The sequence below is a fragment of the Babylonia areolata genome, chromosome 15, assembly GCF_041734735.1.
Source record: "Babylonia areolata isolate BAREFJ2019XMU chromosome 15, ASM4173473v1, whole genome shotgun sequence".
Taxonomy (NCBI): domain Eukaryota; kingdom Metazoa; phylum Mollusca; class Gastropoda; order Neogastropoda; family Buccinidae; genus Babylonia; species Babylonia areolata.
Window position 1 is genome coordinate 6,272,439 of NC_134890.1, and position 20,428 is coordinate 6,292,866.

At 40.8% G+C, this 20,428-nt stretch overlaps 1 long non-coding RNA gene across 1 annotated transcript in view; it reads left to right on the top strand.

The window, feature by feature from the left end:
* Positions 1-1,389: 1,389 nt before the first annotated feature.
* The window catches only part of LOC143290153 (uncharacterized), a 50,511-nt gene continuing 31,472 nt past the window's right edge, over positions 1,390-20,428 (top strand). The window contains exon 1 of the long non-coding RNA XR_013056339.1: positions 1,390-1,482. This is a non-coding gene — a long non-coding RNA (uncharacterized LOC143290153). The remainder of the gene's footprint in view (positions 1,483-20,428) is intronic.

Genomic DNA, 20,428 nt, shown 5'->3' on the forward strand with positions numbered 1-20,428 from the left:
TAATGAATCATAATTATGTAGCAACAACTAGTTAAGGAACGACAATAATCAATTATATCTTGCCAATGCCTTATTTAAGTGTCTTCACATGGATGGTCTCTAACTGATATAGTGAGGACGAAAGATTTATTTGTTTATTCATCTATCTGTCTTTTTTTACTTATTTTTGCGCCCTTATGTAGGTTTCTTTATGTATGTTATGTTTGCAACGGGTCACAGGCCCATACCCAATTAAAACTAGTTGTTTTTGTTTTTGTTCTCTCTCTGTGTGTGTGTGTGTGTGTGTGTGTGTGTGGTGTGTGTGTGAGTGAGAGAGTGTATGCGTGCGTGCGTGTTTTAAAGTGATGTTTTAAGTGAAGTACTATTAGACTTCTTTTGTGTAGTTTCTTGCCGCTTTTTCCAGTTCTTCGTTTATCAGCTCAGCGTATAAAGCATTATTGGTGATGTTTCGCATCTGGCACTGACATTATATGCTACAGTAGCAGCACATTGTCCTGAAATGAAACTGTGTTTCCTATTTTGGCACAGGCATGTTTCATATTACGAGCAAGTGGTCCGAATATGAAACATTGCTTTTTCATTTTTAAACAGAGTTATCCTTTTTTTTTTTTTTTTTTTTTTTTTTAAGTTATTTAATGTTTTTGGTTATTTGATTAAAGTTCAATGAAATGAACGCATCAGCCTGATTATCTGTTTATTTGCATGACTATAAGACCAGCTGATTATGATGAAGTGTCATATTTGGTGCTTCTCCCCAACGTGGCTTATTTTTTTGCTGCACCTGGCAGATGTATGCATCAATGTGACCATACCAAGCAGAATTATATTTTCTATGACCGCGGAAACATTCTTGGTTTCTTTATGATTTCGTGCCCTTATCAGCAGTGCATTGTCATTATGATCAGAATGTGTGAAAGACTGATTTTAAAAAAAAACTGATTAAGCCACATTTGGTGCCGACCATAGTATTTCCAGAGAACACTATTTTGTTAAAGTTCGCTACATACATACATACATACATACGAATGTACGTTGTCTTTTTTAATATCAGTGATTTCTATGACCGGGATTTCTTGGACTGTTCCTAATACAAGTGAATGATTAAAACTTGTTTGTTTGTTTTTTCTGTGAAGCATACGACAACGTAGCACAAGCAAAATATCAGCAAGGCTGGTCTATCATGCATTTTCTTGTATCTCAGTGGTATCATCAAGATTGTCATAAATCTATCACGTTAATCGATCAGTACAATAAATGATATGAATTTCATATCCTTGTTTGCGACACTTAACATTTCTTTGTTCCTGCAAAATAAAAGAGCAAATTTACTCAACACAACTTTCTTTAAAAATGTCAACGATGTGTGTGTGTGTGTGTGTGTGTTGCAGTGTGTTTATACAGGCCAGCAATGCAAGACAACCAACCAGTGTTGCAACGACAACGACGTGTGTCTGACTTCTGTCAAGTACAACAGCATCCCATGTGCGTATCTGTTTGTGACGTCAAATAAAGCACAATGAAGGTGCACCTAACCCGTGATGTCATACTGTCCTGATACTGATGGTGGACTTAACTCACAGTATTATATTGTCCTGATACTGATGTACTGATGAAGGACCTAACTCACAGTGTTTGCGTTTTGTGTGTGTGTTGTTGTTTTTTCGCCTTTGCAGTGAAGGTTATATTAGTCCAGAAAACACATGTAACCAAATTCCACAAAACATCATCACATTCGCAGAAAAAAAAAGAAACAAGTCATCCGTTTCCATCAAAACCAGTGAAACATTATACTATACGGTAGTATTTACTTCGGAGTATACATAGACGTTGACAAGATCACTGTACATGAGTAATATCGTTCATTTGTTGCAAGTGATTTGTATATTTTGCATATCCCCCTCACCCCCACACATACTTGTAACCACACACATATCCATACACCTCTCCCTCTTTTCCCTCACCCCCCACATACCAACACACATAAACAGTTTATACTGACAAACGCTCTTGGAGAAAGGGGAGTGAAAATAATCTTCCATCATACATGGTAAAAAGGCGCACAGCTGTGAGCACTGGTGTGAGTTGTAATAACCACCAATTTATGAGCATGATCTTCTTCGCTTTCACTATTATCTTTTTATATCATTTTCTAAATCCTTTCTTTCTCCCGTTTCTCCCTTCCTGTTTATGTAACTCCCCCTACAGTAGCACAGTTGCAGACAGTTTTTACACAATGAATACAATAATCCATTGCTCTGCATAAGAAAATGCACACAATAAAAAGATTGTCAGCAACACATTTTATGTATGTTTTGTTTTCATTCCCTTTTACCCCTTCCGCTTCCACTCTCCCCTATCTCTCATTTTCCAATAACAGTTTACACACATGAGTCTACAAAACTGAAACAAATCAGTCTGCATTTACACATAATAAACATCATCCAGCAAGGTACACACTCACACATACAGAGAGAGGGAGAGGGGGGAGGGGGGGGGAGGGAGCGAGAAAACAAAGACAGAGTGGGGGAATGGTGAATTCCAATTACTCTTGAAACAAATTTTCATAAAGAAACCAAGAAAGAAATTGTGAATAAAGCTCGCACATTTGGCAGCGAGTTATTTATCCTACAATTGTAGATATAAACCTAGCAAGTACCAGGATAAAGTCAAGACCTTTGTCCGTAATGACACCATTTTTATAACCAAACAGTACAAACTCTTCAGACAAAACCATTAGTTACAATGTACATATTTTTTCAATTGATGCATTTACTGACTCAGACCAAAAATGTTTGTGAGATTTTACAATACCAAAGCAAATGCTGTATGGTTTGGACTTCTCTATTACAAAAGGAACACAGTGGATCATCAATGATTTTGCAGTCATACAAAAACATTCTTGTGGGTAATAACTAGTGTAAAATTCGAGCCTGGAACTAATTCAGTTTCACATCATGAAATTTAAAGCAACGTAAATATATATCTTATCATTTCAGATAATAAAAAACGTTCATTCCACCTGACAACAGCTGATGGAAGTATGTCTGAAGCAAGAAAAATAGATTGTAATTTTTTGCTTCCTCTCGAGACCACCATCCAAATTGTAGTTTCCATCACGTAATAATGAGGGGACAACTCAATGTGGTATTTGTGTCTAAATTGTGTCTATTTGCGTCTCAATATTCCTTGTGACCCCAGTACACTTGGTAATAAAGACATATTCTGTTCTATTCTATTCTAAACTGCGCAATTGCACATATGACACGTGTATACAAAAGGAAGTTTGTTCGATTGAGGGTTTGGAACGTGTCTCGGAATTCTGCAAACGAAAAGGAGCGATTATTTTCATATCAAACAACTGGTTTATATAAACAAATTCCATTCTGCACCCACTCTTTCACAAACACTACTCTCCTGTCTCTTATAATGTTGCCATCATAAAGAATGCATTCTGCCATGAAATCAGAAGTATTCAGAGGTCGACATTTAAGGTGTATCCGTTTCAGATGTTTTAATGCATCCAGCAAAAACAAAAAAACAAACACACACACACACAAAAACAAACAAACAAAAAAAACAACAACCCATGTTACAATGTCATACAAACATGTACATATTCCTCACCAAGCTTTTGCAAGTTTTCAAACTCTGGATACATTTCAAGAACAAGTCTGCAGATCCCCACCTCTTTTATTTAATGATAATAATAATAATAATAATGATAGTATTTATATAGCGCTGAATCTTGTGCAGAGACAAATCTAAGCGCTTTCACACCAGTCATTCACACGCATGCATAACTCTGAAACTGAAGACAAGGAAGAGGCAGGGGAGGGAGGCTGTCTTGTGAAGAGATGGGTTTTAAGGCCAGACTTGAAGAGCTGAGTGCGAAGACCTGAGGAAACGAAGGAGGAAGTTCATTCAAAATGCAAGGTCCAGAGACAGAAGAAAGAACGGCGTCCAACAGTGGAGTTTTGAATCTGGGTATGTGTAAACAGATTGGATCCGAAGCCGATCGTAGAGAGCGAGATGGAGTTGGAGGTGAAGGAAGCCACAAAGATAGGATGGGGCAGATTTGTGAATACATTTATAAAATGTATCCAAGAAATCGTAATGAAGAAATATATGCCTTTGCACAGGAATCATTTGTAGACCTCCTCCTGTGTAGGGCTTACAGACAACACTTTTAAAAAAATGTATATCTTGGCTGGTTTACTGTTCCCCCAAAAAAGTGTAAATATATTTTGCAGTTCCTTAAAAACATTTGTTGGTGGATCTGGCAGATTCAGAAACAAGTAGGTAAATTTTGACATAATCAAAGTTTTAAATCTTGTTATTTTGCCAAGTGGTGTCAGCTGATGTTTATTCCATTTAAGTAATAATCTGCGAAGAAAAAGTAGTACAAAACAAGATTCCAATAACCTTCAAAATTCCATGATTCCAGCAAAAAGTTTCATCTCGTAACTATCGTACACCAGAGTTGTTCATACTTTCAGTCCACACAACATTGCTTTTTTCAGTGTTTAACTTTAGGTGTGATATTTCTGCAAACAGCATTAATACTTAAAACACTCTTTGAATGACTCTTCATTGCCATCAAGGCACATACTCTTGTCATCAGCAAATTGAAACAGGAGTACTTCATGTGATCCTACTTTAATTCTTTTGATTTTTCTGTTTTGTCTAATAAAGGCGGACAACACTTCTGAAGAAAAAATACAAGGAGGGTATGCATCTCCCTGTCCTACCCGTCTTTGAATATTGAATTGTTTTGAACACTGATAAAGGACCTGACTCACAGAGTTGTGTTGTCCTGATACTGATGTAGGACCTGACTTACAGAATTGTGTTGTCTCACACTGATGAAGGACCTGACTAACAGTGTAATGTTGTCTGATACTGATGAAGGACCTGACTAACAGTGTAATGTTGTCTCATACTGATGAAGGACCTGACTAACAGTGTAATGTTGTCTCATACTGATGAAGGACCTGACTAACAGTGTTGTCTGATACTGATGGAGGACCTGACTCACAGTGTTATATTGTCCTGATACTGATGAAGGACCTGACTCCCCATCCTATGTTCTCCTGATACTGATGAAGGACCTGACTCACAGGGTTAGGTTGTCAAATACTGATAAATGACCTGACACAACGTTATGTTGTCCTGATACTGATGAAGGACCTGACTAACAGTGTTATGTTGTCCTGAGACTGATGAAGGACCTGACTCACAGTGTTAGGTATTCCTGATACTGATGAAGGACCTGACTCACAGTCTTCTATTGTCCTGATACTGATAAAGGACCTGACTCACAGTCTTCTGTTGTCCTGATACTGATGAAGGACCTTACTCACAGTGTAATGTTGTCATGATACTGATGAAGGACCTTACTCACAGTGTTATGTTGTCCTGATACTTATGAAGGACCTGACTCACAGTGTTATGTTGTCCTTATACTGGTAAAGGACCTGACTGACAGTGTTATGTTGTCTGAAACTGACGAAGGACATGACTCACATATTGTCCTGAAACTAAAGAAAGACCTGATTCATAGTGTTATGTTGTCCTTAGAGTGATGAAAGACCGGACTCACAGCGTTATGCTGTCCGATACTGATGAAAGACCTGACTCACAGTGCTGTATTGCCCTGAAACTGATGAAGGACCTGACTCACAGTGTTATGTTGTCCTAATACTGATGAAGGACATGACTAACAGTGTTATATTGTCCTCATACTCATGAAGGACTTGACTCACAGTGCTATGTTGTCCTGAAACTGATGAAGGACCTGACTCACAGTGTTATGTTGTCCGATACTAATGAAGGACGTGACTCACAGTGTTATCTTGTCCTGATACTGATGAAGGACCTGACTCACATTGTCATTTTGTCCTGATACTGATAAAGGACCGGACTCACATTGTTGAATTGTCCTGATACTGATGAAGAACCTGACTCACAGTGTTATGTTGTCAGATACTGATGAAGGACCTGACTCACAGTGTTATGTTGTCCTAATACTGATGAAGGACATGACTAACAGTGTTATATTGTCCTCATACTGATGAAGGACCTGGCTCACAGTGGTATATTGTCCTGACACTGATGAAGGACCTCACTCACAGTGTTATGTTGTCTGATACTGATGAAGGAACTGACTAAGTGTTTTGTTGTCCTGATACTGATGAAAAACCCGACTCACATCGTTATATTGTAATGATCTTCATGAAGGAACTGACTGACAGTGTTTTGTTGTCTGATATTCATGAATGACCTGACTCACAGTGTTATGTTGTCCTGTTACTGATGAAGGACCTGACTCACAGTGTTATATTGTCCTGAAATTGACAGTGTTATGTTGTCCTGAAACTGATGATGGACCTGACTCACAGCGTTATGTGTCAGATACTGATGAAGGACCTGACTCACAGTATTATGTTGTCTGATACTGTTGAAGGACCTGACTCACAGTGTTATGTTGTCATGAAACTGATGAAGGACCTGACTCACAGTGTTATATTGTCCTAATCCTGATGAAGGACCTAACTCACAGTGTTAAGTTGTCCTGATCCTGATGAAGGACCTGACTCACAGTGTTATGTTGTCCTGATCCTGATGAAAGACCTGACTCACAGAGTTATGTTTTCAGATACTGACGAAGGACCTGACTCACAGTGTTTTCGTATCCTGAAACTGATGATGGACCTGACTAGAAGTGTTATGTTCTCTGATACTGATGAAGGACCTAACTGCCTGTGTCATGTTGTCAGATACTGGTGAAGGACGTGACTCAGTGTTATGTTGTCCTGAATCTGATGAAGGACCTGACTCACAGTGCTATGTTGTCCTGATACTGATGAAGGACCTGACTCACAGTGTTACATTCTTCTGATAGTGATGAAGGACCTGACTCACAGTGTTATGTTCTCCTGATACTTATGAAAGACCTTACTCATAACGTTCTGTTGTCTGATACTGATCAAAGGCTTGACTCACTGTGTTATTTTGTCCTGAAACTGATGAAGGACCTGACTCACAGTGTTATGTTTTCCTGATACTGATGAAAGACCTGACTCACGGTGCTATGTTGTCTCATACTAATGAATGACCTGACTCACAGTGTTATATTGTCCTGTTACTGATGAAGGACCTGACTCACAGTGTTATGTTGTCCTGTTACTGATGAAGGACCTGACTCACAGTGTTATATTGTCCTGAAATTGACAGTGTTATGTTGTCCTGAAACTGATGAAAAACCTGAGTCACATTGTTATATTGTTCTGATACTGATGAAGGACCTTGATCACAGTCTTATGTTGTCCTGATACTGATGAAGTCCTGATACCTCACTGACAGTGTTATGTTCTCCTGATGATGCAGAAGGACCTTACTCACACTTTTATGTTATCCTGATGGTGATGAAGAACCAGACTCACAGTGTTATGTTGTCCTGAAAATGTTGAAGGACATCATTCACAGTGTTATATTGTCTGATACTGATAAAAGACCTGAGTCACAACTTTATGTTGTCTGATTCTGATGAAAGACCTGAGTCACAGTGTTATCTTGTCCTGATACTGATAAAGGACCTCACTCATAGTGTTATGTTGTCCTGATACTGATGAAGGACCACATTCACAGTTTTATATTATCCTGATACTAATGAAGGACCTGACACACATTCTTATATTGTCCTGACACTAATGAAGGACCTGACTCACAGTACTATGTTGTCCTAAAACTGATGAAGGACCTGATTCACAGTGTTATGTTCTCCTGATACTGATGAAGGACCTGACTCACAGTGTTATGTTGTCTCATACTGATGAAGGACCTGACTCACAGTATCATGTTGTCCTGAAACTGATGAGGACCTGACTCACAGTGTTATATTGTGCTGATACTGATGAAGGACCTGACTCCCCGTCCTATGTTCTCCTGATACTGATGAAGGACCTGACTCACTGTGTTATGTTGTCAGATACTGGTGAAGGACGTGACTCAGTGTTATGTTGTCCTTAAACTGATGAAGGACCTGACTCACAGTGTTATTTTGTCCTGATACTGAACGTTATGTTGTCTGATTCTTATGAAAGACCTGACTCATAGTGTTAGGTTGTCCTCAAACTGATAAAGGACCTGACTCACAGTGTTATTTTTCCTGATACTGATGAAAGACCTGACTCACAGTGTTATGTTGTCATGAAACTGATGAAGGACCTGACTCACAGTGTTATATTGTCCTAATCCTGATGAAGGACCTAACTCACAGTGTTAAGTTGTCCTGATCCTGATGAAGGACCTGACTCACAGTGTTATGTTGTCCTGATCCTGATGAAAGACCTGACTCACAGAGTTATGTTTTCAGATACTGACGAAGGACCTGACTCACAGTGTTTTCGTATCCTGAAACTGATGATGGACCTGACTAGAAGTGTTATGTTCTCTGATACTGATGAAGGACCTAACTGCCTGTGTCATGTTGTCAGATACTGGTGAAGGACGTGACTCAGTGTTATGTTGTCCTGAAACTGATGAAGGACCTGACTCACAGTGCTATGTTGTCCTGATACTGATGAAGGACCTGACTCACAGTGTTACATTCTTCTGATAGTGATGAAGGACCTGACTCACAGTGTTATGTTCTCCTGATACTTATGAAAGACCTTACTCATAACGTTCTGTTGTCTGATACTGATCAAAGGCTTGACTCACTGTGTTATTTTGTCCTGAAACTGATGAAGGACCTGACTCACAGTGTTATGTTTTCCTGATACTGATGAAAGACCTGACTCACGGTGCTATGTTGTCTCATACTAATGAATGACCTGACTCACAGTGTTATATTGTCCTGTTACTGATGAAGGACCTGACTCACAGTGTTATGTTGTCCTGTTACTGATGAAGGACCTGACTCACAGTGTTATATTGTCCTGAAATTGACAGTGTTATGTTGTCCTGAAACTGATGAAAAACCTGAGTCACATTGTTATATTGTTCTGATACTGATGAAGGACCTTGATCACAGTCTTATGTTGTCCTGATACTGATGAAGTCCTGATACCTCACTGACAGTGTTATGTTCTCCTGATGATGCAGAAGGACCTTACTCACACTTTTATGTTATCCTGATGGTGATGAAGAACCAGACTCACAGTGTTATGTTGTCCTGAAAATGTTGAAGGACATCATTCACAGTGTTATATTGTCTGATACTGATAAAAGACCTGAGTCACAACTTTATGTTGTCTGATTCTGATGAAAGACCTGAGTCACAGTGTTATCTTGTCCTGATACTGATAAAGGACCTCACTCATAGTGTTATGTTGTCCTGATACTGATGAAGGACCACATTCACAGTTTTATATTATCCTGATACTAATGAAGGACCTGACACACATTCTTATATTGTCCTGACACTAATGAAGGACCTGACTCACAGTACTATGTTGTCCTAAAACTGATGAAGGACCTGATTCACAGTGTTATGTTCTCCTGATACTGATGAAGGACCTGACTCACAGTGTTATGTTGTCTCATACTGATGAAGGACCTGACTCACAGTATCATGTTGTCCTGAAACTGATGAGGACCTGACTCACAGTGTTATATTGTCCTGATACTGATGAAGGACCTGACTCCCCGTCCTATGTTCTCCTGATACTGATGAAGGACCTGACTCACTGTGTTATGTTGTCAGATACTGGTGAAGGACGTGACTCAGTGTTATGTTGTCCTTAAACTGATGAAGGACCTGACTCACAGTGTTATTTTGTCCTGATACTGAACGTTATGTTGTCTGATTCTTATGAAAGACCTGACTCATAGTGTTAGGTTGTCCTCAAACTGATAAAGGACCTGACTCACAGTGTTATTTTTCCTGATACTGATGAAAGACCTGACTCACAGTCTTATATTGACATGAAACTGATGAGGGCGTGACTCACACTTTTATATTGTCTGATACTGACGAAGAACCTGACTCACTGTGTTTTGTTGTCAGATACTAATGAAGGACCTGACTCACAGTGTTATGTTGTCCTGATACTGATGAAGGACCTGACTCACAGTGTAATATTGTCCTGATACTGATGAAGGACCTTACTCACAATGTTATGTTGTCCTGATACTGATCAAGGACCTGACTCACAGTGTCATGTTGTCCTGCTACTTATGAATGATCTTCCTCACAGCGTTATGTTCTCTGGTACTGATGAAGGACCTCACTCACAGTGTTATCTTGTCAGATACTGATGAAGGGCCTCACTCACAGTGTTATCTTGTCAGATACTGATGAAGGGCCTCACTGACCTCACTCACAGTGTTATGTTGTCAGATACTGATGAAGGACCTGACTCCCCATCCTATGTTCTCCTGATACTGATGAAGGACCTGACTCACAGGGTTAGGTTGTCAAATACTGATAAATGACCTGACACAACGTTATGTTGTCCTGATACTGATGAAGGACCTGACTAACAGTGTTATGTTGTCCTGAGACTGATGAAGGACCTGACTCACAGTGTTAGGTATTCCTGATACTGATGAAGGACCTGACTCACAGTCTTCTATTGTCCTGATACTGATAAAGGACCTGACTCACAGTCTTCTGTTGTCCTGATACTGATGAAGGACCTTACTCACAGTGTAATGTTGTCATGATACTGATGAAGGACCTTACTCACAGTGTTATGTTGTCCTGATACTTATGAAGGACCTGACTCACAGTGTTATGTTGTCCTTATACTGGTAAAGGACCTGACTGACAGTGTTATGTTGTCTGAAACTGACGAAGGACATGACTCACATATTGTCCTGAAACTAAAGAAAGACCTGATTCATAGTGTTATGTTGTCCTTAGAGTGATGAAAGACCGGACTCACAGCGTTATGCTGTCCGATACTGATGAAAGACCTGACTCACAGTGCTGTATTGCCCTGAAACTGATGAAGGACCTGACTCACAGTGTTATGTTGTCCTAATACTGATGAAGGACATGACTAACAGTGTTATATTGTCCTCATACTCATGAAGGACTTGACTCACAGTGCTATGTTGTCCTGAAACTGATGAAGGACCTGACTCACAGTGTTATGTTGTCCGATACTAATGAAGGACGTGACTCACAGTGTTATCTTGTCCTGATACTGATGAAGGACCTGACTCACATTGTCATTTTGTCCTGATACTGATAAAGGACCGGACTCACATTGTTGAATTGTCCTGATACTGATGAAGAACCTGACTCACAGTGTTATGTTGTCAGATACTGATGAAGGACCTGACTCACAGTGTTATGTTGTCCTAATACTGATGAAGGACATGACTAACAGTGTTATATTGTCCTCATACTGATGAAGGACCTGGCTCACAGTGGTATATTGTCCTGACACTGATGAAGGACCTCACTCACAGTGTTATGTTGTCTGATACTGATGAAGGAACTGACTAAGTGTTTTGTTGTCCTGATACTGATGAAAAACCCGACTCACATCGTTATATTGTAATGATCTTCATGAAGGAACTGACTGACAGTGTTTTGTTGTCTGATATTCATGAATGACCTGACTCACAGTGTTATGTTGTCCTGTTACTGATGAAGGACCTGACTCACAGTGTTATATTGTCCTGAAATTGACAGTGTTATGTTGTCCTGAAACTGATGATGGACCTGACTCACAGCGTTATGTGTCAGATACTGATGAAGGACCTGACTCACAGTATTATGTTGTCTGATACTGTTGAAGGACCTGACTCACAGTGTTATGTTGTCATGAAACTGATGAAGGACCTGACTCACAGTGTTATATTGTCCTAATCCTGATGAAGGACCTAACTCACAGTGTTAAGTTGTCCTGATCCTGATGAAGGACCTGACTCACAGTGTTATGTTGTCCTGATCCTGATGAAAGACCTGACTCACAGAGTTATGTTTTCAGATACTGACGAAGGACCTGACTCACAGTGTTTTCGTATCCTGAAACTGATGATGGACCTGACTAGAAGTGTTATGTTCTCTGATACTGATGAAGGACCTAACTGCCTGTGTCATGTTGTCAGATACTGGTGAAGGACGTGACTCAGTGTTATGTTGTCCTGAAACTGATGAAGGACCTGACTCACAGTGCTATGTTGTCCTGATACTGATGAAGGACCTGACTCACAGTGTTACATTCTTCTGATAGTGATGAAGGACCTGACTCACAGTGTTATGTTCTCCTGATACTTATGAAAGACCTTACTCATAACGTTCTGTTGTCTGATACTGATCAAAGGCTTGACTCACTGTGTTATTTTGTCCTGAAACTGATGAAGGACCTGACTCACAGTGTTATGTTTTCCTGATACTGATGAAAGACCTGACTCACGGTGCTATGTTGTCTCATACTAATGAATGACCTGACTCACAGTGTTATATTGTCCTGTTACTGATGAAGGACCTGACTCACAGTGTTATGTTGTCCTGTTACTGATGAAGGACCTGACTCACAGTGTTATATTGTCCTGAAATTGACAGTGTTATGTTGTCCTGAAACTGATGAAAAACCTGAGTCACATTGTTATATTGTTCTGATACTGATGAAGGACCTTGATCACAGTCTTATGTTGTCCTGATACTGATGAAGTCCTGATACCTCACTGACAGTGTTATGTTCTCCTGATGATGCAGAAGGACCTTACTCACACTTTTATGTTATCCTGATGGTGATGAAGAACCAGACTCACAGTGTTATGTTGTCCTGAAAATGTTGAAGGACATCATTCACAGTGTTATATTGTCTGATACTGATAAAAGACCTGAGTCACAACTTTATGTTGTCTGATTCTGATGAAAGACCTGAGTCACAGTGTTATCTTGTCCTGATACTGATAAAGGACCTCACTCATAGTGTTATGTTGTCCTGATACTGATGAAGGACCACATTCACAGTTTTATATTATCCTGATACTAATGAAGGACCTGACACACATTCTTATATTGTCCTGACACTAATGAAGGACCTGACTCACAGTACTATGTTGTCCTAAAACTGATGAAGGACCTGATTCACAGTGTTATGTTCTCCTGATACTGATGAAGGACCTGACTCACAGTGTTATGTTGTCTCATACTGATGAAGGACCTGACTCACAGTATCATGTTGTCCTGAAACTGATGAGGACCTGACTCACAGTGTTATATTGTGCTGATACTGATGAAGGACCTGACTCCCCGTCCTATGTTCTCCTGATACTGATGAAGGACCTGACTCACTGTGTTATGTTGTCAGATACTGGTGAAGGACGTGACTCAGTGTTATGTTGTCCTTAAACTGATGAAGGACCTGACTCACAGTGTTATTTTGTCCTGATACTGAACGTTATGTTGTCTGATTCTTATGAAAGACCTGACTCATAGTGTTAGGTTGTCCTCAAACTGATAAAGGACCTGACTCACAGTGTTATTTTTCCTGATACTGATGAAAGACCTGACTCACAGTGTTATGTTGTCATGAAACTGATGAAGGACCTGACTCACAGTGTTATATTGTCCTAATCCTGATGAAGGACCTAACTCACAGTGTTAAGTTGTCCTGATCCTGATGAAGGACCTGACTCACAGTGTTATGTTGTCCTGATCCTGATGAAAGACCTGACTCACAGAGTTATGTTTTCAGATACTGACGAAGGACCTGACTCACAGTGTTTTCGTATCCTGAAACTGATGATGGACCTGACTAGAAGTGTTATGTTCTCTGATACTGATGAAGGACCTAACTGCCTGTGTCATGTTGTCAGATACTGGTGAAGGACGTGACTCAGTGTTATGTTGTCCTGAAACTGATGAAGGACCTGACTCACAGTGCTATGTTGTCCTGATACTGATGAAGGACCTGACTCACAGTGTTACATTCTTCTGATAGTGATGAAGGACCTGACTCACAGTGTTATGTTCTCCTGATACTTATGAAAGACCTTACTCATAACGTTCTGTTGTCTGATACTGATCAAAGGCTTGACTCACTGTGTTATTTTGTCCTGAAACTGATGAAGGACCTGACTCACAGTGTTATGTTTTCCTGATACTGATGAAAGACCTGACTCACGGTGCTATGTTGTCTCATACTAATGAATGACCTGACTCACAGTGTTATATTGTCCTGTTACTGATGAAGGACCTGACTCACAGTGTTATGTTGTCCTGTTACTGATGAAGGACCTGACTCACAGTGTTATATTGTCCTGAAATTGACAGTGTTATGTTGTCCTGAAACTGATGAAAAACCTGAGTCACATTGTTATATTGTTCTGATACTGATGAAGGACCTTGATCACAGTCTTATGTTGTCCTGATACTGATGAAGTCCTGATACCTCACTGACAGTGTTATGTTCTCCTGATGATGCAGAAGGACCTTACTCACACTTTTATGTTATCCTGATGGTGATGAAGAACCAGACTCACAGTGTTATGTTGTCCTGAAAATGTTGAAGGACATCATTCACAGTGTTATATTGTCTGATACTGATAAAAGACCTGAGTCACAACTTTATGTTGTCTGATTCTGATGAAAGACCTGAGTCACAGTGTTATCTTGTCCTGATACTGATAAAGGACCTCACTCATAGTGTTATGTTGTCCTGATACTGATGAAGGACCACATTCACAGTTTTATATTATCCTGATACTAATGAAGGACCTGACACACATTCTTATATTGTCCTGACACTAATGAAGGACCTGACTCACAGTACTATGTTGTCCTAAAACTGATGAAGGACCTGATTCACAGTGTTATGTTCTCCTGATACTGATGAAGGACCTGACTCACAGTGTTATGTTGTCTCATACTGATGAAGGACCTGACTCACAGTATCATGTTGTCCTGAAACTGATGAGGACCTGACTCACAGTGTTATATTGTCCTGATACTGATGAAGGACCTGACTCCCCGTCCTATGTTCTCCTGATACTGATGAAGGACCTGACTCACTGTGTTATGTTGTCAGATACTGGTGAAGGACGTGACTCAGTGTTATGTTGTCCTTAAACTGATGAAGGACCTGACTCACAGTGTTATTTTGTCCTGATACTGAACGTTATGTTGTCTGATTCTTATGAAAGACCTGACTCATAGTGTTAGGTTGTCCTCAAACTGATAAAGGACCTGACTCACAGTGTTATTTTTCCTGATACTGATGAAAGACCTGACTCACAGTCTTATATTGACATGAAACTGATGAGGGCGTGACTCACACTTTTATATTGTCTGATACTGACGAAGAACCTGACTCACTGTGTTTTGTTGTCAGATACTAATGAAGGACCTGACTCACAGTGTTATGTTGTCCTGATACTGATGAAGGACCTGACTCACAGTGTAATATTGTCCTGATACTGATGAAGGACCTTACTCACAATGTTATGTTGTCCTGATACTGATCAAGGACCTGACTCACAGTGTCATGTTGTCCTGCTACTTATGAATGATCTTCCTCACAGCGTTATGTTCTCTGGTACTGATGAAGGACCTCACTCACAGTGTTATCTTGTCAGATACTGATGAAGGGCCTCACTCACAGTGTTATCTTGTCAGATACTGATGAAGGGCCTCACTGACCTCACTCACAGTGTTATGTTGTCAGATACTGATGAAGGACCTCACTCACAGTGTTGTCAGATACTGATGAAGGACCTCACTTACTTTGTTATGTAGTCCTGAAAGTGATGAAGGACCTGACTCACAGTGTTATGTTGCATGATAATGATAAAGGACCTGACTCACACTGTTATATTGTCCTGAAACTGATAAAGGACCTGACTCATAGTGTTATGTTGTCCTGATACTGATGAAAGACCTGACTCACAGTGTTATGTTCTCCTGAAACTGACGAAGGACCTGACCCCTAGTGTTATGTTGTCCCGATACTGATGAAGCACATGACTCATAATGTTATGTTGTCCTGATACTTATGAAGAACCTAACTCACAGTGTTTTGTTGTCCTATTACTGATGAAGGACCTGACTCACGGTGTTATATTGTCCTGATACTAATGAAGGACCTCACTCACAGTGCTATATTCTCCTGTTACTGATGAAGGACCTGACTCACAGTGTAATGACGTCAGATACTTATGAAGGACCTCACTGACACTGTTATCTTGTCCTGAAACTGATGAAGGACCTCACTCACATTCTTATGTCGTCCTGATACTGATGAAGGACCTGACTCACAGTGTTTTGTTGTCCTGATACTGATGAAGGACCTAACTCACAGTGTTATGTTGTCAGATACTGATGAAGGACTTGACTGTCAGTGTTATATTGTTGATGGAGGACCTGAGTCACAGTGTTATGTTGTCCTGATACTGATGAAGAATCTGACTCACATTGTTACATTGTTCTGATTTTAAAGAAGAACCTGACTCATAGTGTTATGTTGTCCGGATACTGAGGAAAGACCTGACTCACAGCGTTATCTTGTCTTGAAACTGATGAAGGACCTGACTCATAGTGTTATGTTGTCCTGATACTGATTAAGGACCTGACTCACAGTGTTATGTTGTCCTGATACTGAGGAAGGACCTGACGCATAGTGTTATATTGTCCTGAAACTGATAAAGGACCTGTCTCATAGTGTTATGCTGTCTGATACTGATTAAGGACCTGACTCACAGTGTTATGTTGTCTGATGCTGATGAAGGACCTGAGTCGTAGTGTTATGTTGTCCTGATACTGATGAAGATCCTGACTCAGATTGTTATGTTGTCTTGAAACTGATGAAAGACCCGACTCAGTGTTCTTTTGTCGTGATTCTGATGAAGGACCTGACTCACAGTGTTATATTGTCCTGACACTGATGAAGGACCCGACTCACAGTGTTATATTGTCCTGGTCCTGATTAAGGACTTGACTCACTGTGTTGTTTTGTCTAAAACTGATGAAGGACTTGACTCATAGTGTTATGTTGTTCTGATACTCATTAAGGACCCGACTCACAGTGTTATGTTGTCCCGATACTGATGGAAAACTCGACTCACATTGTTATATTGTCCTGATCCTCATGAAGGACCTGACTGGCAGTGTTTTGTTGTCTGATACTGATGGAAAACCCGACTCACAGTGTTATGTTGTCCTGATACTGATGAAGGACCTGACTCACAGTGTTATGTTGCCTGATACTAATGAAGGACCTGACTCACAGTGTTTTGTTGTCCTGATACTAATGAAGGACCTAACTCAGAGTGTTACATTGTTCTGATTTTAAAGAACCTGACTCATAGTGTTATGTTGTCCTGATACTGAGGAAAGACCAGACTCACAGCGTTATCTTGTCCTTAAACTGATGAAGGACCTGCCTCATAGTGTTATGTTGTCCTGATACTGATTAAGGACCTGACTCACAGTGTTATGTTGTCCTGATACTGAGGAAGGACCTGACGCATAGTGTTATGTTGTCTGATACTGATGAAGGACCTGACTCACAGTGTTATATTGTCCTGAAACTGATAAAGGACCTGTCTCATAGTGTTATGCTGTCTATTACTGATGAAAGACCTGACTGACAGTGTTATGTTGTCTGATACTGATGAAGGACCTGACTCGTAGTGTTATGTTGAACTGATACTGATGAAGATCCTGAGTCAGATTGTTATGTTGTCTTGAAACTGATGAAAGACCCGACTCAGTGTTCTTTTGTCGTGATTCTGATGCAGGACCTGACTCACAGTGTTATGTTGTCCTGATACTGATGAAGGACCTGACTCACAGTGTTATATTGTCCTGATACTGATGAAGGACCTGACTCTCAGTGTTATGTTGTCCTGACACTGATGAAAGACCTGACCCACAGTGTTATGTTGTCCTGATACTGATAAAGGACCTGACTCACAGTGTTATGTTGTCCTGATACTGATGAAGGACCTGACTCACAGTGTTATGTTTTCTGATACTTATGAAGGAAATGAAGGACCTGACTCACAGTGTTATATTGTCCTGATACTGATGAAGGACCTGACTCTCAGTGTTATGTTGTCCTGACACTGATGAAAGACCTGACCCACAGTGTTATGTTGTCCTGATACTGATAAAGGACCTGACTCACAGTGTTATGTTGTCCTGATACTGATAAAGGACCTGACTCACAGTGTTATGTTGTCCTGATACTGATCAACGATACTGATAAAGGACCTGACTCACAGTGTTATGTTGTCCTGATACTGATGAAGGACCTGACTCACAGTGTTATGTTTTCTGATACTTATGAAGGAAATGAAGGGCCTGACCCACAGTGTTATGTTGTCCTGATACTGATGAAAGACCTGACACAGTATTATGTTGTCCGGATACTGATGTTGGACTCACGGCGTCCATCAACAACGTTTCAAAGATTAATTATGGTGGGATAACAGATTACGTCTTTTTAGATATATTGATGCACATTTTACCAATAGATATCATTTTATTCATGTATGTGTACATACTTTTAATACTATCACTGTTCTTTATACTAAACAATACAGTGTTGTTTTCCTGTATCTTTATTTCATTGTATGCAACATCATCTTCACCTTCACCTGTCCCGTTGTCTTGTGGACCGTTGGGGCGCCACAGGTGATCTGGCAACCAGCATCCTCTAATCCTCTCGGTTTTCTGACCTCCTGATTGTATCGCTTAACCTCAAGCCCGTCCATTCTGGGATGTTGTCCCCCCATCTCTTCCTCTGTCTGTCTCTCTTTCTCCCACTTGCACTGTGCCCTGCAGGAATGTCTTGGCAAGCCCTGATGATCTCATGACATGGCCATACCATTTGAGCTTGCGTCTCTTGACCAAGGTCAACAGGTCTTAGGAGGGCCCAATGACTTGCCTGATTCTGTTTCGAACTTCTTCGTTCGTGATATGATCTTTGTAGGAGATGCCCAGGAGACTTCGAAAGCATATCATCTCAGTGGACTGTATTCTCTTTTCTATTTCAGCTGTTAAGGTCCACGATTCACATGCATACAAGAGTATTGATGTCACCAGGGTACGCATCAGTGTTATCTTTGAGCCGAGTGCAGTGTTCCGGTCGTTCCAGATGTACCTCAGTTTTGTGAGCGCTGCTGTCGCCTGTGCAATCCTGGAGAGTACTTCGGGTTTGGATCCCTCATCTGTCACAATTGCTCCCAGGTATTTAAAGCTGTGAACAGTTTCTAGCTTCTGGCCATCCACTCTTATGTCAGTGCTGATGCCATTGGTGTTGTTGGTCATCAGTTTGGTCTTCTCTGCACTGATCTGCATGCCATAGGCTCTAGAGGTTTTATCAAGGTGGTCCACTAAGCTAGCTAGCTCCTCTTCTTTTCCTGCTAGGCCATCAATATCGTCGGCGAAACTTTCCTTTGTGGTCTTCAAGTGTATCAGTCATGATTCATTCCAGGAAGATGTTGAAGAGAGTTGGTGACAGCAAACAGCCTTGCCTCACTCCGACTGTGGTTCTGAACCAGTCCCCTATGTTACTGTTGAAGTAGACTGCGCTGGTGGTTTTGTCGTAGAGGTTCTGTATCACTCGGGTCAGGTTGGCATTGATGTTATACAATCTCATGGTGGCCCATAAAGCTGCATGCCATACTCGGTTAAACGCCTTCTTGAAATCCACGAAGACGTGGTAGAGGTCTTGCTGATGTTGGAGGTACCTCTCGCACAGTATCCTGAGGTTGAAGATTTGCTCTGTTGTACTGCGCACTGGTCTGAAACCTGCTTGTTCCTCTGCGATGATCTTCTCCGCTTGTGGCTTCAATCTATTTAGCAGGATCTTTAGCATGACTTTGCTGGGATGGCTTATTAGGCTGATCGTGTGGTAGTTCTGGCACTGTTGTAGATTGCCTTTCTTGGGGAGAGTGATGATCAGTGACTGGGTCCACAGTGTTGGCCACTCCCCTGTCTGCCAGATCTTGTTGCAGATGGTTGTGAGGGCTGTGATCATTGCTTCTCCCCCTGCTTGGACCAGCTCTGCTGGGATATTATTCACTCCTACTGACTTCCCCTTTTTCAGCGATTTTACAGCTGCTTCCACTTCTTCTCGAAGGATGGGGTGGTTGTCGTTGTTGGTTGCTGGAGGGACGTTCAGTACCTCTGGGTCTCCCGTGGCTCTGTGACCGTACAGCTCGGAGCAGTATTCAGTCCACCTCTTCAAAATGTCCTGTTCCTCAGTGAGACATTTTCCGGTTTTGTCCTGGATGGTGGTGGTTCGCTCTTGCTTTGTGCCGGTCAGTTTTTTCACAAGTTGGTATGCCTTCTTGCTGTTGTTTTGTTTCAGGTTTTCTTCAATTTCCTGGCATTGCTCTTTAATCCAGTTCTCTTTTGCCTTGATCATGCTTTTCTTGATTTTTTGGTTGACTGCTCTGTACTTCTTCGCTCCTTCTGTCTCGCCTTTTTTGTTTTTCAGCTCTCTCCGCTTGTCAC